The following is a 26,896-nucleotide window of genomic DNA, read 5'->3' as shown; positions in this document are numbered from 1 at the left end:
ATCTTATGAACACATTCGGAATGACTTGATCCAATAAGAATTCAAATTCCATTGCATGTTTTCCTCAAATCTCTTTAGCCGTTGCATTTTCCCAGTAACATGCCAAACCTGATGAGATTACCATGTTAGCTTCCTAGAATCACTTATGCATCCTTTTGTGAAGTAGTTTTGGATCAGTTGTTGTAAAAGCCTAAGTATGGTGGCAAAGAATATAGCTGAAGTAGGTGAGAGAGACAGAGAGGGTAGGGAGGGAGAGGATCTTCTGGAATCTTAATGAAGTTTAACCAAATTGCAAATCTTACTTGGCATTTATTGACCACTTACTACATAGTAGGCACTGCAAACATCGTCTTCCATAATTTGTCTCACTTAATAACGAATTCCTATGAAGTAAGCAGTCTCTTAATGCCCTCTGTAAGGTGAAGAAATCAAGGACTACAGAAATTAAGTGAGTTTTCCAAGGTTACACAGCTAATAACTAGCAGAAATGTGACAGGAGCTAAGGTTTGCCTGGCTCCGATGCGTATGGCAAATCCATATTGCCACCACCTCGGTTAGGAGCATAAATTTTTGAAAGGGCTTGTTTTCTTCTGAAATTACTCAGAATGAGGCCAAGGCTGGTGTTTGGGGTTTTATGTTCTTTTGACGACTTGCAGCCAGACCCTCACTTCCCCCCAAAACAACTTTGAAATCTTATTCTAAGTTTTTTGTTCAAATTTCTTTGTAAATAAAAAATGCAATGGAAACAGAGAGGTATTAAGTTCAAGCCAGCATGAAATCTGCCCTATGTTAGTCTGCCAAACCCTGCTGATGGCCCCAGAGGGGCTTGCTTGAGTCAGGGCAGCATTGTGAGAAGGATCTGGAAACTGTGCTGAGCTCTCCCAGCCGAGCCCCACCCCGGTGCCTGCAGACACCCTGCTTTGACCGTGGCTGCATCTCATTACCGGAGCAAGGATCAACTTCCCAGCACTTTGTCTTTTACAAACTGGATTAGCTGTGGTTAGAGATGTCGAAATTTTATTTAAAATAGGAAAATCTATGATAGTGTGATCTCACTCTTGTTCTCCCATCCCTCCTTCTTATCCCTATCCCCAGATTTATGGCCATCCCTGATCTTTTGTTTCAGAAAGGACAAAATGTTTTGCGCCCTGATTTCAACTGCATTTGATTTAATAAATAATGACTTCTATGTAACAGAAGGTATCAGAAGGGGCTGCCCAGTGTCCCCTCTTTCTAAACCTGGCTTATAGCTGAAGTCCCAGTACAGCACTGAAGGAAAGGATGCCAGCAGTATTTTCTTCCGCCCAGAGTTAGCAGCTCTTGTATAATATTTACAAAGCATTTTGTCCTTTTATGTAGGGGGATGCTATATGGCAGTTAAATCTTCTCTAAGATAATTATACTCCAGCTGCTGAAACTTTTTACTTCTTTTAAAGTATTCCAGTTGCGGTAAGTATTCTTTCTTCTAATATTGTTCTATTGAGCTCTAAAGACACCAAGCCTTGTTTAGAAGCGGTGGTTGAGGAAGAGGGCCTTCTGGTTGAGCCAATATGCTGATTAATTTAGATTTAATGCGAAAGTCCTTTTGGTTAAGTCTTAGAACAACATTTAAAAACTGATTTGTAAACGTAGCAAATGGCATGTTACCCGATCGTTGATGGCTGACACATACTCAGGATCTGAGTTCATTATCTGAATGCAGATCCTGGACAGAACTCTGCAAAGCTGCCGCTGGTGGACCCTCTACTCATCCTCTCAGCCCTTTCTTACTTGGGTTCAAATCCCAGTTTCTTTAGGTACTATTTGATCTTGGGCAAGTTCTTTATTCTCTCTGAGCCTCAGTCTTATCATCTATATAAAGAATAGTAACTACCTCAAAGGGAGGCTGTGAAGACTAAATAAGTTAATTCATATCAATGTCTTAGCACAATGCCTGGCCTGGCGAGTGCAAGTGCTAAGTCTTAGCCGTCATTAACACACCTTCTTTAACTTTTAGTGTTTTCTGATCTCAACACCTACTTTGAAAATTGCTTTCCTTTAGGTAAATACCACATAAATAGTTTTCTTGCCCTTTGCCTCTTTCTTTTGAAAAGAGAATTTAGTTGTAGCAGAGGGAAAACTACTGTAGCCGACTGGCTCTGGATTGGGGGGCACATAAAATGTTTTGTGTAATTTAACAGATGTAATAGTTATTTTATAGAGAGTAAAAATAACTTGGTGAAGTTTGATGAATGCCTATGTAAACGTAAGACTGCTTGATTGACTCAAGAAGACGAATTTCAAATTCCTATTTTTTGGATTAACAAAATTCTTCAGTAATCTGCCTTGTTACTTTGATGGCTTTCCACAATGAAGTGGCTGATGACCAAAGTTTGCACCTAATTAGACCCCCTGTTTGTCCCTCTTTTCCTTCTCTCCCGCTCTACCTTCCCCTAGATGGGCATGACAAAGGGAAATAGGAAAAAGCTTGTTTGTTCACTCTCTCCTCCCTCTCTTTGACTATACTTTCCATGGTGGAAGGTCGGTGAACAAAGGTCACCATCCAGGGCCCCTACATTAAACACTGTGACCTCACTGCCAAATCACTTTTCCAGAAAGTGTCGCCAGATCAAGTGTCACTTTTATGAACTTTTGGTCTGGCAAACCTGATGTTGTGTGTCACCTCCTTCTTGGTTAAAATGTGTGCTCTTTAAAAGCAAACACAATGGATGAATACAAGTTGGTTTCCAGCCTCATTTCAAGAACTTTCTTTACTTCTTTCTTAAAAATTGAAAGTATATTTGAAATACAGTACTACAGCAGGAACCTAGAATTTACAGGTTAACGCCTTATTAGCATATTATATCTAAATATTATATTATATCTAAAACAAGGTTACAATTAATGAAACATTCATTGTAATGAACTCACTTAGGAAGTGTGTTTGAATTTCATTGATTGGAAGACATCTGCAATTTGATCAAAGAGTTGATTCGTATAAACATCAAGTGTATGTTTTGCTCATTTAAACCAGCTTTCATTGCTTTGAAAGTGTTTGCTTTTACCTTATTAAATACACAACGGTATATTGCTTACAATTTTGGCGTCACTAAAATGAATAAATATATTTTACATTGAACTTTTGAAACATTTATTTTTTTTGAATGTTTATTTCTTTATGTTTTAATTAATAGTTTAAAATACTCTTCCATCCTTTAACCTCCAAAACTAATTCATTAATAATAAAACAAATCACCTCCTCTCCCTGCCCCACCCAAAATCAAACCAGGCATTAAAGCATTTTTTAGTTGTTAATATACACATAGATCTCATGATTTACTTTCCATTTGTATTTATGGAGGAGAAAGACATTCACACTCTTAATTTTTTTAAATGATTAGAGTTATCATGTGAAAACTGGTATCTATGTGCATTTTATACATTCTTATAATTACTATTTTGTTCAATGCTACAATTATCCTTAAGTAGACTGAATATATATGCTTCACATATGCAAATTATATCATTTTAAAAGAAATATTTACACAAAATGTAATAATTTTTGACATTGGGATTACAACTACTTATTAATATTTTTTAAATGTACACTCTCGTCAAGTCTATTGATTTCTCTTGAGTGCATTTAAGTGATTGCCTACATCTAAAACTAACCAAATTAATTAAAATTTTTCAGTAGTTATATTCCCAAACAACTAACTCCAATTTAGAAACAATAACAAAAATCCTGTATATTTATTTTATGTTTAAAACAACAGTTGAGAACTCACAGTATATTTGGTGATTTCAAATCAGAAAAACAGATTTTCATGATCCTGCTAGCTCTGATAGGTTCACTAAAGTTTGTTGATATTTTTATACATAACTGGGAGTTCTTATATTCTAGAAGATTACGGCCAATGGGAATGTTATTTACATGTGAGGGAAATAATGTATAGTTTACCAAAGGATCAGCAACTATTTCCAGCGGTAGACAGGTTATGATTATTTTACAAGATGAGACACCCTTATAAATTTACTTATTGCTAGTGCTGGGCGATTAAATGTTGTAAATAGTAGTAAGAGATAGTGTGCTTTTTTTTTTTTTCCTAGCTTGAATTCGCCAGTGCAGTGAATGAAAAACTGGAAGGATAAAACTTGAAATGACAGAAACACAGACTTACAGCAGAGGGGGAAACTCTCTAGAAACAAATCTTTCAGGCACATTGTAGCTATGAAAGTACCCAAAGGTAGTGCTCTGTCCTATTTTTACAGCTTCCCACAGAAGGATATTACATAATTTATTCTTTTTAGTTACACTGATTAAGTGTTAAGAAGACTAATAATTATATATGACTTGCTTATGTCCATTTTCATTTCAGTGCGGGAGAAACTAGGTACAAAACCATCCCTGGCTCATTTAAAGAGGAACACCTCAGTGGCAAGCTCACAAGACTGTCTTTTCTACCTGGTTGTCCCAGTCTGGGCAAAATACAGCAATCTCCCCATAAGACTACTTTTGGAGGAGTAAAAATCCATCACTTTCTTCCAACCATTACCTTCTCTTCACTCCCAACAAAATCTCCAGTAGTTGGTCATCTTTCATGGGGGCACAGCATTAAGACGAGTAAGGCAATCCAGTCTGCCAAGTTCACTCAGTAGCTGTCTCCAACTAGCTCCCCATGTCCCCATCTAGTACACTGATGTCAAATTTGACCCGCTGACAATGCTCAGGTTTGAGACCAGGCATTGAATAGTTGAATCCATAGAGTTAAATTTGGAAATGTGAAGGGACTTCATTCTTGCCTCTGAGCAACTTATTTTTAAATACAAATAACCCTGGATGGGATGACAAGTTGAACTGTTGTAGGCCATCTTTTCTTTACCTGCAAAGGTATTTATTAGATTTCTTTCTTCCACATCCTACTGCTTAAGGTGGAGTTTCTGAGATAAACTGTCAGATAATTTGAAACCTGTGGGTGGTACTGGATGGGGATGATCTATCTTGAAGGGGTCCTGAGCTGGGTAACATGAGGGGTTGGAGAAATAGCAGGAGGGGATCACAGTGGCCAGAAGAACCAGAGTTTCTAGAGTGCTTACCAGGTGCTAGATACGGTCCTAAGGCCTTTTACATATACTGATTCATTTAATTCTCATAAAAGTATTATGATTTAGATTCTACAATTATCCCCCCTTCTGCAGACAATAAAAGGTCCCAGTAAGTGACACAGTAAATGACAGCGTGGGAATTTGAACCCAGCTAGCCTAGCTCTAGAGCTTAAGCAATACCGTCTGTTCACCCGGTTCCATATGGAGAACAGTAAAGACCTGGGGGTGAGAACGTGTGAGGGGACAAGAGCCCAGAAAAGGAGTGTAGGAGCCCCACCAGCTACCTCACAAACTTCAGTTTTGCTTCAGATCAGTTTTACAATCTGTTCAGGGAAGGAGATAGCTTTGATCCCATGATCTCTCCCAGAGGTAGAATCTGTGTTTTATCTCAGCTCTGCTAAGTCATGCTACGTTGGATAAATTTACCTTTTCTCTACATCTCAGATTAATTTACAAATAAATAAATTGGTTCTACAAAAGAAAATAAATGAGCATAGGTATTTTTAAATGTGAAGTCATCTTTCTGTATGGTGGTACATGTCACTGGTTTTGATAACTTTTTTGTTTAACATGGAAACAAACAAAAAAGCAAGTAGCCCAAATAAAACAACCCTAAATAAAAATCACTTGGAGAATAAAATGTTAAAAAGCCTTTAAAAATAGGTAAACTTTCATTTTTATTGTATACATAGATCTTATCTCCAATGCAAGGTGAAAAGTTGGTGAAATTGTCTAGGTGATTCCTAAGGAAAGATTACTTGTGTCCATATGCCCTGACAAGGAGAAGAACAGTTAGTCTTCCCTACCATGTAGGTAGGTTTCTCTGACTGACTGATTGATTGATTGATTTTTGTCCTTAAATCCATTGTTCTCCTAAACCCATAGGAAAATGTGTCATGAGTATATAAGTCAACTGTGGTATCTGGAAAATTGCTTTTCTTTTTTAAATTGAAAGACACTTGGTGAATTCTCTGTTCTAAAATTGGCAGTTTGGGCAGGAACATTCTGGGATTGATTTTGGAATCATGCTTCAGTTGTATCTACCTTCACTTTGCCAGTAGACATTGATCCCTCTCCACCAGCCTGGTGCTGTGTTTTGGAGCTTGGGGGTCATTACCACACACTGCTCAGGAAAATTAACTGTGTAGCTGTTGGTAGTTTCCAGGAAAGCCATTCTTCTCACTTTCCTGCTCTGAATCAATAAACGGGTCTGTTATTACTCAGGCCCCTGGGCAAATATCTCTATGATGAGGTCCAGCCTGGGGGGTAAGGAAATTGGGAAATAGGGTTCGGCCCAGGGGAGTGGATAGTTTTTAGAGTCATGTGAAAGGAACAACCAAATCATCTCAAATATTGCTTTCATTTTAAAGTTTAAGGTAGCATAAATTGTTTCAGAAGGGTCAGGGTTTTTTGATGTAACTGGAAAGTTCTTATTTAGTCCAGGTTCCCTTGAATGAATTGGTCCCCTGCATGATGGCATGGAGGCACATGATCAAGTTAATAGTAGCAGGGTGAATAGCAGGAAGCTGAATTCAGCCCATTCAGATAAGTAAAGATCTAACCAAGTGCCGTATCCACAGAGTAAAGTGAAAGAGCATTTGGAAAGAACCACCAATGCCAAGGTTTCCTTGCATGAAATATAGCACAAGTTCAGGCTTCTAAACTCTACATACCTCCGACCTTTGGCTCTTTTATGTCTCTATTTTTCTGGCCTGACAGACCACATGCCAATGTGCAACCCAGAATCCCTCACCCTCGTGATTTATGGCTTACAGCTGCTTCAGTGTCTCAGCCATGGCAGCTGCTTTTCAGATGTCTTCAAACCGGAGGGAGAGTGTTAATGCGAACTTGAGTGGCTGCAGAAGAGAAGAAGAAAAGTTGATGAAAAAATCATCTGAATTCAGCCCCAAAGCTTTCCATTGATCTTTGCCTTCGGGGCCAAGCAAAATGTTTGGTTTATTTCATAAGCTAATTAGGTGTGTGAAAGGCTACTTGGCATCTGCTATTGACTGAACCCAACAAAAGTGATCACCAGGCTGGGTAATCAATAAGGGATCAATAACAAGCGTGTGATTGGATTAGCCATTTGATCAATGCTGTGTGCTAATATATTAACAAGCAAATTACAGAGCAGCCCTTAAGAGCAGAATGCTGACTCTGATTGCATTACAAACTAGTGAGATCTAATGATCCGCCAAGTGCAAGGGGTTAGTTATACAAATCAAGATCTGAAGGCATTTTTTCTCCTTGAAGATTTCTTCCCCCGCCAAAGAAAATGCTTTCTTAAGTGAGATTCAAATTAAATTACAATTAACAAGCAGTTGCACTGGGACACCCAATTTCCAAGCAAGTATCACGCATGAGGAAGAGGGCTTGGGAAGTCCAGAAAAAATAGCCTAGAGAACTTTTAGGAAAACCCAGGTAAATATCAGAAAGGGCAAACACAAAGAATGCCAGAATAGTCACTAATATTTCTCCAATAAAGTTTTGGTAAATGGATTCCTAGTTTGGATATATAGAGCGCTTTCATGACAGAATCTAATGGTGCTTGATCTTTATCAGAACCGCAGATGTCTTCCCAACTTACATTTTTGTTTTAAGGTAAGCTACTATCTTAACTAATTCAGCCTCAAAATGAGTCAGTAATGAGAGACATCTGTGTGCGTGTGTGCATGTGTGTGCATGTACCAAATGCACAGCGTGAAGGATTGTGGCCAACAGCAGAAGTGCGCTTTCAAAAAAGAAAAAGAGAGAGAAAATTACATGACATAGGACGTGGAGGAATGAAGGAAATGACTTCCACTTCCTAACCCTTCAGAACTTATTTCTATTACACGATTCTATAAGTGACCTCACAAGAGTAAAAAGCCACAAAGCAGAGCTTTTCTCCTCCCTGCTTTCCCCATGATTAGGTGAACCATTTATTCAATTGACTGTGCTCTTTCTGATTCCCTAAGTGGAGACCAGGCAAGACTTTGCTCACTTTCTCTGAATCCTTTTCCTTTTAAGAAATCTTTTTTTCCCCTTTGCCTGAGGGAAGCTGAACGATTAGTCTGAATTCTCCAGTGTTATTTGCAGACTCGAAAGGTCTCCCAGGGCCCAGATGCAGGGTGGCAGCCGAGCCTTTGGTGAGGTGAGGCAGACGGCAGCTGACAAAACAGGCGGCCTGGCCCAGGGAGCTGGGGGCCGGGAGGGGAGAGGCTGTCAATCAGCATAAGAGAAGCACAGGCAGGGAATGTAATATCTGATGGAGGCCTGTCAGTGCCAAGGTGAACCAAGGTTGATTTGCCTGAGGCTGAAACGCCTAGGACCTCAGGGGTGCTGTAGGCAGATTTTCCCACTTGCCCTGCATTTGGTGAGTTTCAATGTTTATACCTTCCTATGTTCGTTTTTGTACCCAAGTTCAATGCCATCAAGAATACCTAATGATGTTTCTGTGAGAACTATTGTTCCTTTTGAATACATCTGCTGATAGTCAATGATCACAGTGATGACAGTCCTCTCAGACCCATTCCTCTGTGGTGGTGCCTCGTGTCACAAGCCCTGTCTGTGTTTTTAAGTACCTTTTTCCTGTGCCTACCAAAGCATAACGTACAGGAAGCTAGCAATATACAGTGGAAGAGCTTAACTCCGTTTAAATATGGCAGTACATGAAACTATGAAGTCATCACATTTATTGTTGGTAGAATCTACCCACCACTTTACCATTGGTGAGATTTTGTAAATAAATGACAAATCTTTGGGATCTCACGCAGCCTAAACTACAGTGGCACATGGTGTAATGATATAACAGTCTATGCTACAAGATTAATTCTTTCAGCCATCAGTGATTACATTCATGGTAAGAAGCAATGTACTTTGAACCTGCAGTAAAAGCCACTCTAATTAATCACATGTTCACCAAAAACCTTAAAAAGAGTTAAAGAATATTCTGCATCTCATAAATGTAAGACGGGTGACTATAGTGCTATAAAACCCTTATTGCGATGTTACTGGTTAATGCCTCTGACATGATTCTACTCTCCTCTGTAGTGTTATTAATTTGAAGCTTTAAATAATGTCATAAATATTTCTCCAAGAAGAACCAGCTGTGTGGCTCTGGGTGATAATGATTATAATTATTTAAGATAGAAAGCATTGGAGGACAAGGTTCTTGCTTGTCACTGTGTCTGATTCTGTAATATGCTCTTTTGCAGGAAGAACTGAGAATGAAGGGAGAATGACAACAGGCAAAAAAGAAATTTGCCAATGGTCAATAACTCGTTTGGGAATTTGTGATTGTTTTGCTTGGGGAAGAAAACAACATCTTAAGTGACTTGATAAATGTACTCATTAGAATCTCTTACAGCCTGAACATCATCTAAAGTATATATATCTTCTAAGTAATACTTTTCTTTAAAATAAAAATATCTGTTTGTTTTCTAAACTGTCTCACTTTACCTCTTCCTTGTTAGGTTTAATGACAGTGAATACTGAAGATTTAATGTGATATTTCTCATCAGTTTGAAGATGGGTATGTTTCAGAATCTGTTTCCTTTGGCTTTAGCTAAACCTTATACAGCCTGATGTGGCCCACATCAGTATGAGAATGAAAGGCATGCTCCTTTGCCTGCTTTCATCTTCATGAGAAGATTCATCTCCCGCAAAGTGCTTACGTTCTCGAAAGCTCCAGTGGGCTAGACTGTGACTTGGTTCCAGTAGATAGCTCAAGTGTTGCCCTGTGCAGGACTGATGATAAATCAAGACAAAAAGGTAGGAATGAGTGGTTCGCTGAAGCATGCATGCGTGACGTGGCTTACAGGAAAGGAAGTGGCTCTGATAAGAAAAACACTACAAAATATTAATACTAGGTAGGGGTCTTCACATCCATTAGGATGGCTACTATTAAAAATATAGAAAATAAGTGTTGGCAAGTATGGGGAGAAACTGGAACCCTTGTACACTGCTGGTGGGAATGTAAAATGGTATAGTCACTATGGAATATAGGATGATGGTTCTTCAAAAATTAAAAATAGGATTAACACGTGATCCAGCAATCCCATTTCTGGGTATAGATCCAAAAGAATTGAAGGCAGAGACTTGAACAGATATTTGTACACCCGTATTCATAGCAGCATTATTCACAATAGCCAAAAGGTATAAGCAACTCAGGTATCTATCGATGAATGAATGGATAAACAAAATATGGTATATAATACAACGGGATATTATTCAGTCTTCAGAAAGGACCTCTGAGGCAGGCTGCAACATGGGTGAACCTTGAGGACATTATGCTAAGTGAAATAAGCCAATCACAAAAGACAAACATTGTATGATTCTAAATACTTATCTATGAGGTGTCCGGAGCAAATTCATAGATACAGAAAGTAAAATGGTGGTGCCTGAGGTTGGGAGAAGGGGGAAATGGGGAATTATTGTCTAATGGGTACAGAGTTTCCACTTGGGAATATGAAAGAAAGTTCTAGAGACGGATGGCGGTGATGGTTGCACAGCAGTATGAATGTTCTTATTGTCACTGAACTGTACGCTTAAAAATGGTTAAAATGGTAAATTTTATGTTATCCAGAGTTTACCACAACTTTAAAAAGTACTAGTTAAGGAATAACCCACAGAGATATCTCTGACCTTCGTATGTCTCCTTCGGGCTTTTTGAGCAGAGGAAGGAAGCAGTCACCTGCCAAAGTGCATGTTGTGGTTTTCCTCCTTCTTCTGGGGGTCAGGCTGGAGGAAATTATTTTTCATTCCCATGCTTCCCATGGCTGCCTGGGAGTGAGGTTTGAAGGGAATGCTGAATAAGAACTTGAACTAGTCATGCTGACCTCAGTCAGCTTTCCCGAGTAAGGTTTACAGTTCACACAGGCGTACTCTGCCTACTAGAAACTTCTCCTACTGCATTGGGAGGCCATAGTAAGAGGAATTACAACTTTCACTTTTTAACCTTAATTCAGTAAATATTTACTGAGTAATTATGTGCCGGGCTCTGTGATTGGTCTCATTTTACTCAAAACCAAGCCTCACGTCCTCAATAGAAGTTGTGGTTATTTCAGCCCTTGATCAATGACTATCTACGTAGGCTGCCATGATAATGGCTAATGTCTGTCTCAGGGGTTAGGGCTGTAATCCCCAAACCAGTGTCCTTTAAAGACATGCCATTGGTCAGTTAGTTCTGAGTTTTCTAATGTTTTGGAATCCCATTTATACTTTTTGCCATGGCCTTTTAGGGGAGCAAGAGTTTCATTAATATATGAATATTATTGAATGATTGTGATAAATACCATTTCTTTGAAGCAGATAGCACCTGCAGTTTATATAGCAGTTTTACTTACTATCCTAAACTGACCATACTGTAGTCTTACATTTTAAGATTTATTTTTCTTATTTGTATATTTTAACCAAGACATTGAAAGCTTAAGTGTCTGTCAAAAGTCACATTCTTAAATAAACTTGGAGAAAAACTTTGTGATGTTTTCCCTCTCGGGCTAGTAGCAGTGCTTTTTTCCACTACATTTCACTATGTACTGCATCCCTAATCTGTCTTGGACACATCTCTGTAGGATCAGACAGAACGTGGGGATGACCCACTGAATCAATTTTTTTTCTGTAGTCTTTCCAGAATTTGGTCTAGCCCCAGATTGAATTGGCTAAAATAAATGTTGGATCCATTCAACTTGGTTTTATGGAATCGAAAAAACCTTTAAGATATCACTTTTTTTTTTTTTTGACACAACAGCATGAAATCCTGTAGGGTTATATAGTTTGAAAACCAGGGAAGAGAAATTACAAAAATATTCTCTTTATCCAAAAAAGTGAATATTAATTACTGTGTCACTTTCAAATAAATAATTTATAATGTTATTCATAGTAATACATTGTTGGTAATTACAGTTTCTTAGTAAGTACAAACTTTGGTGAAACATTATATTTGAAGTATAGAACAGTATTACCTATAAAAAAGTTAAATAAAAAACTCAAGCGATGCCCCAAAACACAACTTGCATTTTGTTTTACTTAATTAAAGTAGGGAGAGCTATACATTTCTTTTATAGCTTTCATGTATTAAGAATCTTTGATAATATGCCAGGATAAAGAATATGTACTTCATATACAAGGTGTTATCTATCTATAAAACTTTATGTTATCCTAGCTGAGTTATGGAATTTTATATTGAAAATGTTATAAATATTACTGCTTTCCTGCTTTCCCTTCCTTCCTTCCTCCCTCCCTCCCTCCCTCCCTCCCTTCCTTCCTTCCTTCCTTCTTTTCTTGCCATACCGTGCAGCTTGTAGGATCTCAGATCCCTGACCAGGGATTGAACCCAGACCATGGCAGTGAAAGCCCAGAATCCTAACCACTAGGCCATCAGGGAACTCCCACAGCTTACTATTTCTATGCATTAGAAGGAAGAAATGATTTTTTACTCATACATTTACGTATGCATTTAGTGTTGATAGTGCAAAATGTACCCTTGGATGTACCTTCAAGCAACCTAAAACCAGCCTCTTCAGAAAAGTTATGGATGCTTAGCATTCACCCCTAACTGCAGTCGACATGCCATCATGCACTCTGGCCATGACATTGCAAATCAGCCGTCGCCAAGGGAGAGCATCAAAAATGGGCACATTGTGGATGGCAGAGATCCAAAGGCATCTGAGTGGTGTTGTCCTCTGTAGCTGGATTCTGTTTTCACACCAAAAGGATTTTTAGTGAAGTCTGGCCACCAGTGGCTTCATCCAGGCATAAAAATACAAAACTATTCATTAGGAAATGTTTGTATGCATAAAGTATGTATTAACTCATGGAAACAAAAGATACAGATAAAGGGTAAGATTAATAGCTATCAATAGATAAAACCTATTAATATTAGTAAATACATATTTTTGCTCAAATGTATTCACCTTTAATAATTATTTCAATGTAATTTCAGTAGCTCAGCTTCCTATATGCTCCAGTCAATATGAAAGACAGAGTGCTCTACCAACAACCCATTTTTTTCTTTGATTTAGCTTTTATTTATCTTCCTTTTTTAGTATATAAAATATATACATTTTAACATTTATATAATGTCGTCAATAAAATACCGGTTTTATCTTCATTCCTGGGTATGAATACTCCTTGACTCATTTAAGGATATGAATTATACAAGCCATGGACTCTTTCTTCCCTATTACATAGGATGCTGGCTTGCCTTTCATATTTGCAATCTGTATGCTGAATAAATTGGTGTGTTTCTTTCCCTTCAAGAGGCTACATATTTCATATATATGAGGCAGTTGTAGGTACATATGTCTGCTGTAGGTACAGCTTACATTCATTGCAAGCAATTACATAGAAAGGGTTATAGTGAGCAAAGTGAGTTGATAAAAATGATAATGCAAGACTCTATATTTATTCATTTGCAATGATTTCCACATCAACTTCACTCAGTTTATAAATCTAAACATTAGTTCTCTTGCTGTCAGCACTTCAGACTCCACCTGGGATCAGTCAGCCAAGCTGTGCTTTCTGCCTCCTAGAATCATCATGCAAAATAAAGATTCTGCGTTTGGAATGTAGCTGACAGGTTAGTTGATGATGCACCAGACAAAAAGTAATGCAGTTTTCCTCCTCAGCTGCATAAGCTCCCTGGTTCCACGGGCTTATTTCTTTAGTAAGAAAAGCAGATGTGACTTAAGTAGCAGGGGCAAGGAGGTGGTAGGGAAAGAGCTATCCTTTCATAAGCACATCTCAAATTGCAACACATTTTTTTGTCCTATAAAGCAGCGGTCCCCAACCTTTTTGGCACCAGGGACCTTTTCTGTGGAAGACACTTTTTCCACAGACCGGGGGTGCGGCGGGGTGGAGGGATGGTCAGGCAGTAATGCGAGCGTAGATGGGGGATGATGAGGAGTGGTACCAGTCCATGGCCCCGGGGGTTGGAGACCCCTGTTATAAAGTACGTAAGTCGTATAATGTCCTGGTGCTCAAGAGCTAATTACGTCTGCTATCTTTAGTCCTGAAAGAAAAAATTATATGGAAGTTTTGCATATTTAAATGAAGGATGCAATAACAGATTTGCCAAAGAATCAATTTTGTCCAGCTTATAATTCTTTTGCTTCGGAATTTCACTTCTTTTTTTTTTTTTTTTTTTTTTGCGGTACGCGGGCCTCTCACTGTTGCGGCCTCTCCCGTTGCGGAGCACAGGCTCCGGACGCGCAGGCTCGCGGCCATGGCTCACGGGCCCAGCCGCTCCACGGCATGTGGGATCCTCCCAGACCGGGGCACGAACCCGTGTCCCCTGCATCGGCAGGCGGACTCTCAACCACTGCGCCACCAGGGAAGCGCAATTTCACTTCTTTTTACATTAGAATTTTTTTTCCTGTAACACTAATTGTGGTAGAATTTATCAAGCTGCTTCTCTTAAACAGGCTAGTCATGTGTTCCCTATCTCTGGGGGATAGAATATTAAATTCACAGATTCTTTTCTACTTGAGGCTTTGACTACCATTCATTCATACATTTCTTCTTTTCTATAATATGCTTATATTTCACAAAAATAATTATTATTAAAACATGGCATTTCTCTTTTACCAGTAAAACCTGATATCTTGAAAAAAATAACTTCAGAAGTCAAGAAATACTCAGAATTAGGTTGCTGATCACTTCTATGCCGAAGAGGCAGACTCTGTTAAACAGAAATCCAGCCTAAAGTGGATTTTGTTGGGTATCTGTAATTGTTGTGACGGATATCACGTCAGTAAGTTGATTACATACACAGCAGCTAGAAACTTACCATATTGAATTTTAGTATTTTTGCACATGAGCTTTAGCAAAGCTATGAATAGAAATGTTTTCATAAAGGAACTATCCCATTTGTATGTTTGAAGCTTACTTTTGAATCATTCTCTCTGCTGTTTCTCCATCTCCTCTTCTCTCAAGTACGAGTTAATCTGTTTATTTAGATTAGACAGCAGATCAAATAAAGTGCCAAATAAGAGTCTGAGTAGCTGAGGAGAGCTGAAAGTTACTCTGCTGTCCAAGATGGGAAAATAGACGAATAAGAGTGATACCTCAGCAAGATGTAATTATATTTCCTTTGGTACTTTACTTACTGTACCAAACATAACATCATCCTGGATACTTCATATTATTCTAAAACTTAGTAAATTTATTATTAAAGTAGTATTTACCTATGTAATTTTTACCTTGCTAATGAGAATATGTTTTTAAAATTTTGTTAAATCTAAAAGAATTCTTTTTCAAGATTTCTTTCCCTCACTCAAGAAAGATGTCTTCATTTTAAAGTGGAATGAAATGTATGTCTCTAAATGTCTTATAGGGCCTCCTGCACTTGTACTGACCCTTTGAAAAGTCAGTTCATTAAACAATTATTCTGGGCTATGTTCTGAGCTTCTAATGGAGCAAATTTAAAGAATCTAAAGCAAAGATAATACTCGGACACAGAGTCAATGGCTGTGCACTGGGAGGGGTCCACTGGCTGGGAGTTGTCATGGGTTATCTCCATTGCTGGTTTCTCATGCCATCTGGGTTCATATGACAGCACCATGGGGAGACTTTTTCATTCTTCATTTCTTTCCTTTCAAACAGCTAAGATTAGGGATACGTTTGTGGCTGCTTCTGACAAGTGCACGCTGACAGAATCCAAAAACTGATCTTTCCTTGGAACCACAGCATTAATGAAAAGCAAAACAAAATAAAAACAAATCCTGACTGCTTTGCTGAAACAATTAGGGATTGGTGATGGATGGCGTGGCTTGGAACAATGCCTGGTACAAAATTTGTACTCAATAAATAAGTGTTGAATTAAGTGGAGGAATAAATACTTAACTACAAATAACTTAAGCAACTTTTAGGAGTGGCCCTGTGATTCATATTTTATCCCCAAAGGGGCTATTCAGTCATTCAACAATTATTTACTAGGCACCCATCCCATGTAAAGCTGTAATAGCCACTCCAGGGGATACTAAAGTGGATAAATCATAATATAAAACATACTGATAACTGAATTATCATAATATTTGCGTAATTACTAATGCTAAGTGGAATGAAAACACTATGAAAGAGATCCAGATAAAGTAAGTGCAAAGATAATTGTTAGTTATTCCCTGTTGTGGCTAATGTATGTCTCCCACAGATACATTAAGGTCTATACACCCTCTTAATAAAAGCTACTATTTATTTACTACCATCACGAAGTGCCTTGTAGATGCCAGGTACTTGGCTTCTATTATTTCTAATTTACTCAACAATCCAGCGAGGATTGTTAACATCATTTTTCTCATTTTATAGTTGAGGAAATGAATGTTCAGAGAGAATAAGAAGGAAATTTTCTCAAAGCCACATAGCTAACCAACTCCAGATCCACAGTCTCACATAGCTGCAAGAGAAAGACCTACCTAATTCTTGCCTCTGCCTCTGCCTCTCTCCTCTTTCTACAACCCAGGCCTCTTCCTTCTTAAAGGTTCAGCCTGGCCCCTCCAACCCTACCCAATCCCTCTCTCTAGAAAGAGGAGATTTAAGATACTCTAGAATGGCATTCTGAAACTTGGCTCCCAGTTACCTCCAATGCTTGTCTGGGAGAACGAGAGACTTCTGGGTTTCTCCCTTGTGCCTAAAACCAGTCCTCTTGTGATAATTTTCACCCTCTTGTTCCCAGGGCCCAAGTTCTGCCTGCATTGTCTACCAATCTAGTCCTTCTAGGACTGGGGGCCCTGGCTTGTCCTGGTCATCCCTTTCTCTGGACTGGAATCCTTCCCTTGAACTCCAGCCAGAAGTCCAAGGCATAGCCACCCAAGGATAGAGTTCACAGTGGATCTCCTGGCAGTGTCTGCTTGGATGCCTCTGTGCTGAAGATTCCCTGACATGGTATATGAGGCCTTTGAAGATGGGGCTCCCACTCTTCTCTGCAGCCTCATCCTCATACCCAACCTCGGGCATACTGAACTCCTTGCAGATCTCTGAATTCGGCCTGTCCATTTTTCCCCAGGGGACCTGACATAAATTGTTCCCTCTACATGGCTACTTTTCTTCACTCTTCCCGTTTTCTAGGTCTGCCCTTATTTAGACGTCACCTCCTCCAGGAAGCTGTCCTTTGCCTTCCCGAGTCACTCCGGGTTTACTCCTCAGTCTCCTTACTGGGCTAAGAGCAATTTGAGGACATCATTATTTTTATCTCCAGAAACAAAGCCAGGACCTAGCACATTGCAGACACCTAACAAATGTTTTTTCATTGGTATAAAATTACTTACAAGGCAATTTACAAGGACCATAAAAATCAAACAAGCAGTACTTGGATGACACTGATCTCCAGTTCCCTGATACAGTAATTTCCCCTTTGATGCAATATTCTAATATACTAGCTGACTCTCATGAATCTTGTAGGCAACCATGAGAGTCTGAGTTCCAGCCTGTGAGGATCCCAAGGCCCTCCTGCTGGGAAAATTATTTTAACTCGTTGTTATTGAAGGACTTACAGGGCACATTACTGTGACTTGCAGATGAGGAAACTGGGACCCAGGCAAGTGTCAGACAATGTTGTGATGGGCCTTGGCTAATGGAAGATTTGAATTTATGTTTGGTTCATATTTCTACTGAGATAGAATGTCAACATTTGGGATATGTTGCTAATTAAGATGATTCTGTCTGTAAATCTTATGAATGACAAAGCATTTTTTAGAAATTTAAAAGATTATTTACATAGATTTGTTCCTAGGAAAACATTTGTCTTCTGCAAATGGAGATGATAAAAACCACTAAATTACACTAACACAAAATCTGGAAGGTGGCAGATTTATAGCTACTACTGTCGACAGGTCACCTGTCACCCCTCCTTGTCCACCTTGTGGGCTATCAGTTTGCCATGTCTCTGAGCAATGCCATTTTGAGAAAGGAGAGAATCTTCATCTGTGGGTGTTGTGGCTAACCCAGAAGATGCAGTTAGTATCCCATGTGGAATGGAGCCATTGCAAAAGGCCTAGAACACTGCCTGAAATGTGACAGGAGTTTTCTGGCCACATTCTCAAATGATTAGGAACATGCTGTCCTTTTATGCTTTGTGGAAGTCTACAGTGTAGTTATCATTCTTTAAATAAAATTGTCTCTCTCAGTGAAAGGAAAGGATTTCACTGTTTATTGAATTTGTGTTCCTTGAGGCTGAATTTGCATACACAGAGAGGTGTTTTAAATGAACAATTCCTGACAGTATTATTGGAAGAAAACAAAAGGAGAGCAAGGTCAAGCTTTCTGGTACACATAAATTGGCACTAATGTTCATTCATTCAGCAAAGTTTTAGAAACCTAGATTACTCCAGGCACTGTGCTGGGCATGGAAGTACTGGAGATGCCAGAGTAAGTAGTGAGCAAGGTACCATCACTGCTTCCAAAGGGCCTTCGAGCTCTGGGAGAGGGGGCTGGAAGGGATTGGATGCCATTAACCAGGGTGAGATCTTCCTTTTGACCCAAGTCTTCCTTTCTGGGTTCAGAAGGCAAAATGGCCCATAAACAACAATGCAAGGAACACAATCCTTTCTTTCACCTAGCTCTTTAAATTTCTTAAGAAAACTGATAACTCTCAGCTGGAATCTGCAGCTTCCTGACCATTAGTGAGAGGAAATTGATAAATTACCACCCTGCCAGGGAAACTTGGGCAGGTGTGAATACTTCCCACTCTGTTTGCATTCCCCGCGAGAGCTCTGTGCTTGTATGAATTCACGCATAGAGCAGAGAGACATTTCATTCTTGGATGAACTCAGGAGAGGTGAATTAGCCTCCACATTTTAGACAGTTGAATTATTCTTTCGTCTTCTTTAAACTGCAAAGGGAAATACATTTCATCCCATGCAAATACATATTCAACCTCTTTTATATAATTGAGTTCATGAGTCAGTCTCCTATTCTATTTTTATTTACTTATTTGGTAGTTTTGAGGAAATTTCTCCATTTTACTAACCACTTTAAAATCCTTTTCCAGATTAAGATCAACATCTGAGGCTAGAATTTAAACCCCAGAAAAGGTAGTAAGTAAAGAAATCTTTAATTTATGAAACTGAACAAGTTGACTTATCCAAACATCTCTAGGGCTTTAATGGGGGATATCTATAATTCTCTGAATTGTATTCCTTTCACAGTGATATTTTGTAATTCCATTCTATTACCCTTGCTTAACATTAATGAGATAAAAAGATCACATTATGGCGATTGATGTTCTTCAAATTGAATGCACGTTTCCATGTACAAAGCTGTCTGCTAATTTAAAAAACATAGCATGTAACATAGAATCATGACCATGGTCATCACTCAGCTGGGACCAGATAGCATTTTTTATCTATTCATTGGATTTAACAAGGCATGAGATGGAAGCAGAATACAAAGTGTGGGTAGATTATCCCATATCCTTCCTTTTGGCCAGTTCTTGGCAGTCTCAGCAAGGAAACTGAGGCTTCATGTTTCCATGGAAATAAACCTCAAGGTCAAAGGGGCATATGGAAGGTCAGACAATGACAAAGGAACATCTGAGAGGCCATCTGGATGAGTGACCTGACATAATTAGTCATTAATCCCACTCTGGGGAACAATAGAGCAGGCAGAGAGTGTGTTTGGGCTTTGATCGTGGTTTGGGTGATCTCATGGGGAAGAGGGAAAAAAGCCCCACTTGGTAACTAAGCAGATTATCCCGGCATGCTGTTAACTAAAGACGGGGTGGCCAAGGAGGCCAGTGGGATACGCATTTTACATATTAGACTACATTTCCCTTAATTTACCCCAGGCCCCTCTAGGGCCATGTGGCTTTCGGATTAGTTTCTGGGTAGCATTTTTTACAGTTTACAATGGAAGGAGAGCAAGAGTCCCAAAATACGTAGCTTAAAATTCTCAGGCAACAGATGGGAAGATAGCTGGGGAGCCAACGGCATTAACCAGCTTGGTTTACAGGTGTCAATATTTACTAAGCAAAGTTTGCCAGGGTGCCTTTTGGGAAAAAGCAGAGAGAATAGTTCATCGGTAAAACAACAGCAATGAGTCCATTGTCTGTTTTTAGCAGAATGGTTAGAATTCTAAGTTGTCTAAGATGGTAAGAAGTACTCACCAGCATCTGTCCTTCTCTTGGGCTCTTCTTATTCATGTTTATTAGTCGTAGCTGACTTTGATTAGCTACCCCTCACACGTAGCTAGAATCCTTCTAATTGAAGGGCTGGTGATGTTCTGAGATTGACTGTGTGCACTTTTGTAGGATGTGAACGTGCTAGCAGTCTTTATAAATGCATGTATTTCGCCAACTGCTGAAATCACCATCTGCCCCCAGGGATAACTGATTATACTTGCTGTGTAAAGAATGGTGGCCAGCTGAGGTAGTAAATATATTGGACCAAAGTCTCTTTCATAGAATAGCGTTCTGAATAATGACATTTAAAAGTCATTGTTAGCTTTTAAATTTTGAAACCAGAATCTGATTAGTCATTTGGGTGGCATATTCTGGCAAACTACAGGTGGGGCTGTAGAAAGAGCACTGGCTGAGAGTGGGCAGGTGAGACATACTGTTGCCCTAACTCTGCCACAAATTTGCTGTACAATCCCTTTGTGAGCATTTCTTTATCTGTAAAAAGATAGGTTGTGCTCCATCCCAAATAGCAAATATACTTATTCTTATAATGCCAACTATGAGAGATTGATAGTGGATGCCTACACATCTACTGAAAATTGAGAAAGACTCTGAGGGGAATCTATGCTTAGTAAGAAGGATTGATTAGTAATGTCTGCCTTTGGTGTGGGAAAAGAAATGGCAGCATGAGTGTTAAATGTGTATATCTTCAGATTTGGTTATCTTATATATCACTTCCACTTCTATTTTGGAGACTTGGGGGGGAGATTATTTACATAAATACTTTAAAAACTAAAGTTGCGACATACATTAACTGTTAGTACTAGTAATAGCAGCAGCAACAACACAGGACTCTTGTATCAGACGTGGTCTAGAAGTTATGGTGATGGGAAAACCAAAGTAGCTTGGTTATCAATATTTAACTACATTACCTCAAGTAGAATGTGGACACCTAAGTCACAGGGTGTACTGAAAAATTAAGATGTCAAATCCTCCAAGGAGGATTTTGTCCCCCCTCCTGGTTCCTTCAATCTGTTATATCGGGAGTCTGCTTCTCTGCCGTGACATGTTGATTCACACGAGTGATTTACTGAAGCATTCTTGCTGATGCAAAAAATTTCTGAAATCCCTTCTATGATTAAAAAGTACCTAAAATCAGCGTGAAGTATTCCTTGTGTTATATTATCATAATAACTTGAGTTACTCAAGGGAGTATCCTTAGCATCTTTTATTTATGAAATGTCTACATGTGAGAATTTTACAAAGGGAGTTTCAGGTGTTTTGAAAAACTTTGATACTCAATGTCTGCTAAAACTTTGTTTATTCTTATGAGCTCACCAAATCATCTCACTTTTGGGGTCTATGAGTTCCGGGAAGCTAAGAAGTTGTCTGAAAACATCCACATTTAGAGAAGTGCTAAATTTTGCTTCTTTGGCCCACACTTCCTGGTGTGCAGCTGCTTCAACAATTTACTAGAGAAGTTTGCAAGTAGGTAGCAACATGCCTCACATTCTTCTTTATTTTTCAGCTTTATTGAGGCATAATTGATGAATAAAATTGTAAAATATTTAAAGTGTACATCTTGGTGATTTGATATAACTATACATCGTGAGAGGATTCCTGTCATCTAGTTAATCCATAACCTCACATAGTTATTTATTTATTGTTTTGGTAAGAACACTTAAGTTCTACTCCATTAGCAAATTTCAATTGTATAATACAGTGTTATCAACTGTAGTCACCATATTTTACATTAGATCCTCAGACCTCATTCACCTTATAGCTGAAAGTCTGTACTCTTTTACCAACCTCTGCTTATTTCCACCATCCCCCAGCCTCTGGCAATCAATCAATCAATCTTTTCTACTCTTTTTTCCATGAGGCTGATTTTTTCTTTTAATTCCCCATTGAAGCGATACTATGCAGTATTGTCTTTCTTGGTCTGGCTTATTACACTTAGCATAATGTCTTCAAGGTTCATTCATGTAGGTGCAAAGGGTAGAATTTCCTTCTTTCTCATGGCTGAGTAATATTCCATTATATATATATGGATACCCATATTAAACACATACTGTGTATATACCTCACATCTTCTTTATCCATTCATCCATTGATGGACACCTAGGTTGTTTCCATAGCTTGGCTCTTGTGAATAATGCTGCAGTGAACATAACAATGCAGATATTTTGTTGATATCCTGTTTTTATTTCCTTTGAATATATTCTCAGAAGTGGAATTGCTGGATCATATGGTAATTCTATTTTTAATTTTTTGAGAAACCCCCATACTGTTTTCCATAGTAGCTGTACCAAATTGCATTCCCACCAACGATGCACAGGTATTTCCCTTTTTTCCACATCCTTGTCAACACTTGTTATTTCTTGTCTTTTTTATGATAGCCATCTTAACAGATGTGAGGTGATATCTCATGGTGGTTTTGATTTGCTTTTCCATAATGACTAGTGGTGTTGAGGATTTTTCAAGTAACTGTTGGCCATTTATATGTCTTCTTTGCAAAAATGTCTATTCAGTTCCTTTACCCATTTTTAGTTTGGTGTAGTCCCACCTGATTAGTTTTGTTTTTGTTGTGTTGCTTTTGATGTCAAATCCAAAAATTCATTGTTAAAACCAATGTCGAGGAGCTTACCACCTATCTTTTCTTCTAGGAATTTTATGGTTTCAGGTCTTACATTCAGGTCTTTAATGCATTTTGAGTTGATTTTTGTATATGGCATAAGATAGGGGTCCAGTTTCATACTTTTGCATGTGGTTGCCCAGTTTTCCCAACACCATTTATTAAAGAAACTATCCCTTCTCTATTGTGTATTCTTGGCTCCTTTGTCATGAATTAATTGAACATATATGCATGGGTCTATATCTGGGCTCTCTATTCTGTTCCATTGCTCTATGTGCATGTGTTTATGTAAATACCATACTGTTTTTATTACTATAGCTTTGCAATATAGTTTGAAACACTGACGTGTGATGCCTCCAGCTTTGTTCTTCTTTCTCAAGATTGCTTTGACTATTCAGGGATTTTTTGGTGGAGAATGGTTGGTGCCACCCTGTTCTTTGTGGCATACTGTCCATTACCACTACCTTTCTCATGGCATTTTTATAAGGTACGACAATTATTTATTTTTCTTTTTACAATCATTTAAAAAAATTTCCCAAGTTTTTATTTCAAATAATTCAAACCTATGAAAAGCTTACCAAATGGCACCATGGATAACCATATACTCTCCCCCTAGATCCATGGATTGTTAGCACTTTGCCATATTTGCTTTCTGTCTCCCTCCACCCTCATTTTTATATCTGTCATTTGAGAATTATCGGTAAACATTACTATGTTTCACCTCTAGCTACTTCAATATGCATCTCCTAATGATAAGTACATTTTCCTTCACAACCACAACCAGAAAATTTAATATTGACACAGTATTGTTATCTAATATGCATGCTCCTATACAAATATTCCCCCATTGCCCAATTATTTCTTAAATGGCTTTTTTTGGTTTTCTTGGATTCAGGATCCAATCAACAGTCACTTGTTTTATTTAGTTGTTATATCTCTTTTTTCTTCTTTAATCTAGAACAGTTTCCTAGTCTTTTGAGGAGGATGGGGGTAAATAAAGAGGGAGCTTTTGTGTTGTTGACATTTTCTTAGAATCCTGGACAGTTGTTTTCAGAATGTCCCTCCATTTGAATTTGTCAGCTTGAATGTTTCTTTATGATTAATTTAGGTTAATTATTTTGGGCAAGAATATTACATAGATGACATTGTATATCCTTTACTGAATCATATCAAAGGCACATGATGCCAGTCTTTGCTATTAGTGTTGTTAAATTTGGTAATCTAGTAAATAGTGTCTCTCAACTCAATTTCTCCATATACTGCTCCCAACAAGCTTTCATCCAATAATTCTAGCATCCAAGGATGATCCTAACTGGGCAAATTTTTTTTTATAGTGCTAGTAAAATGATGACTTTCTGTTTTTATCATTCCTTCTACATTTATTAGCTGCCTTTTTAAAATTTTAATAAAGAAAACTTCTCCTTTTCTCCATCTCTCTCTTAAAAAATAAGGTTCTAAAGTATCATTTTGCATTTGTGAACTTTTTTTTTTTTTTTTTTTTTTTTTTAGTGGTACGTGGGCCTCTCACTGTTGTGGCCTCTCCCGTTGCGGAGCACAGGCTCCGGACACGCAGGCTCAGTGGCCATGGCTCACGGGCCCAGCCGCTCCGCAGCATGTGGGATCTTCCCGGACCGGGGCACGAACCCGTGTCCCCTGCATCGGCAGGCGGACTCTCAACCACTGTGCCACCAGGGAAGCCCTGTGAACTTTTAAAAAATATTTAACGTGCTATTCCCTATTCTTGTCCTTCTTCATTTTGATGCTCAAAGGTAATTGTTTATTTACAAGCAGTCTCCATTAGACTGTGAGCCTCTTGAATATGAGTCATAGAGTCATGTCTTGTGGATGTTTTCCATTGCCTAACACACATATAAAATCCTATACATTTTTATCGAATGAATAAATGGATATAACCACCAAATTATCATCCAATTTGTTCATAGTTTTTAGCAACTAAAGCAATGAGATACTATTTATTATTTATCAACTTGACAAATATTAAAACATGTTAATATTCATTTTTTATATTAACACATTTTGGATTTTAAAAGGACATTCATCATATGTTACTGGAGGATAATTTAGTAAAGGTATTAAAAGTCTTTAAGGAATAATGGCTGAGATGAAGATGAAAATGGTTAGAGTTAAAATACTGCCAAATTTATAAGGAATAGATAAAACATGTATTTCCTTTGACTCAACAATTCTACTTCTAGCGGTATGAGGGATGCATTTTGTGAGACATTAAACCTCTGTGCTATGTGGCAAGCCCCTTTTTAGAGTTCTTTGGCAGCTGCTCCACCCAGTGGATCAGTGGAATTCATTGCCATGGGGAAGTGGGGAGGGAGGCTGCCAAAAAAAGGGAATCATTGCCCAACTTTAAATTTCAAAACAGAGAATATTGAATCCACTGTGAATTAATAGCCTAAAAGCGAGTTCTTTTGATTTTTCAAAAGCCAGACTTTAATGAGAAACGGGAAAAGTGTGTACATTTCAATGAGTCAGAACTTCAAGGCCTGACCACAGAATAGATGATAAAGCAGGGAAAAATCTAGAATATTATGTAAGCCTTTCCTGGGGCTAAAAAGGAGAAGCCAGAGAGAAAGGGAGAGAAGGCAAGGAGTCAAAGGCAAATGTTCTTGTTTCCACCCTTCCCGTTTGAACATCACAGAAAGGGAGTGTTTTGAATGGGAAACCAAAGCATGTCCTCTGTTTTTCATTTGCTACCCTTTCAGGAGACTTGCAGAGTGTCCTGTGACAGTGGGAGAGTAGACATGGCAACACGAGTAGCTTAAAGTAGAGAGGGGTGGGTCTCCATGGGCTGTACATAGCCCATGGAGATAGAAATGAAGCAGCGATTGTCAAAGGCCCGGGGAAGAATTCTGTACACAACTGAGAATTAAAGTGGTGCATCTTTCAAGGATGGTAGCCGGTGAAGGGGCAACCTGAAGGTGGGCACCAGTGCGCTGAGGGTGGGGCATGGATAAGCTCCCAGACCAGTCTCTGGGAATGGCCCAGGCCAGAGAGTAGAACAAGGGATTTATTCTCTGCAGACTCCGCTTATGGGGCTACACAACTTCAGGCTGGTGCCCAGGGACCAGTAGAATGAGACCTTCCCCCACAGAGCTATTCCCATTTACAAGCTACCCCTGCACCCAGATGGCATCCTGGGGAGGAGGAGGCAAAGTTTAAAAACCTCAAGAGACAAGGTCCACGTACACACTGCTATATTTAATATGGATAACCAGTAAGGACCTACTGCTTAGCACAGGGAACTCTGTGCAATATTGTGTAACCACCTAAATGGGAACAGAGTTTGAGAAGGAAAAGATACATTTTTATGTATGGCTGAATCATTTTGCTGAAACTAACACAGCATTGTTAGTCAACTATACTCCAATATAAAATAAAAAGTAAAAAAAAATTTTTTTTAAGTTAAAAAGAGAAGAGGTACAGTCGTCCCTTGGTATCCACAGGGGATTGGTTCCAGGATTCCTGTGGATACCAAAATCCTCGAATGCTCAAGTCCCTTACATAAAATGCACAGCACAATGAAGGCAATCAGCCTCCATATCCATGGCTGGGAAACTCATGAATACGGAGGGCAGACTGTATTGCCTAGATAGGTGGCTTCAATTTTGAACTGAGTGTATTTATGTCAGAAAAGGATTGAGTTAAACTAGTGACTACGTTATTATCTTTAATTAGCTAATTTAAGGTTTTTCAAATATTGAGTGGGAATACAGATTCCTCAGCAAGATCATATCAATTCTAGGTTAAATAAGAGGAAGAAAATTAATAAGGAGTAAGAAATAAGAAAGTTAGTATTTTTTTACACACCAAGTTGTAGTAAGGCAATTTCCACCCTGTAGCATAAGTAATTTGCCCTAAGGAAAGGATCAGACAAACACACAAAATGTGTTTACAAAAATGAACAAGCCAGAGACACCTTGATACCACATAAAGCATTGTACAATTTTACAAGTTACTGGGCAACATTAAGAACAGCCTTGTAGAGTTATGTTTATTGATATGGAAATATGTTCACAGTATGGGTTTCACCCACAAGAGTTCTTCTATTGCCC

Source organism: Monodon monoceros, unplaced genomic scaffold (assembly GCF_005190385.1).
Source record: "Monodon monoceros isolate NGI ecotype Baffin Bay Population unplaced genomic scaffold, NGI_Narwhal_1 Super_Scaffold_15, whole genome shotgun sequence".
Lineage (NCBI taxonomy): Eukaryota > Metazoa > Chordata > Mammalia > Artiodactyla > Monodontidae > Monodon > Monodon monoceros.
Note: the sequence above shows the minus strand (reverse complement) of the source record.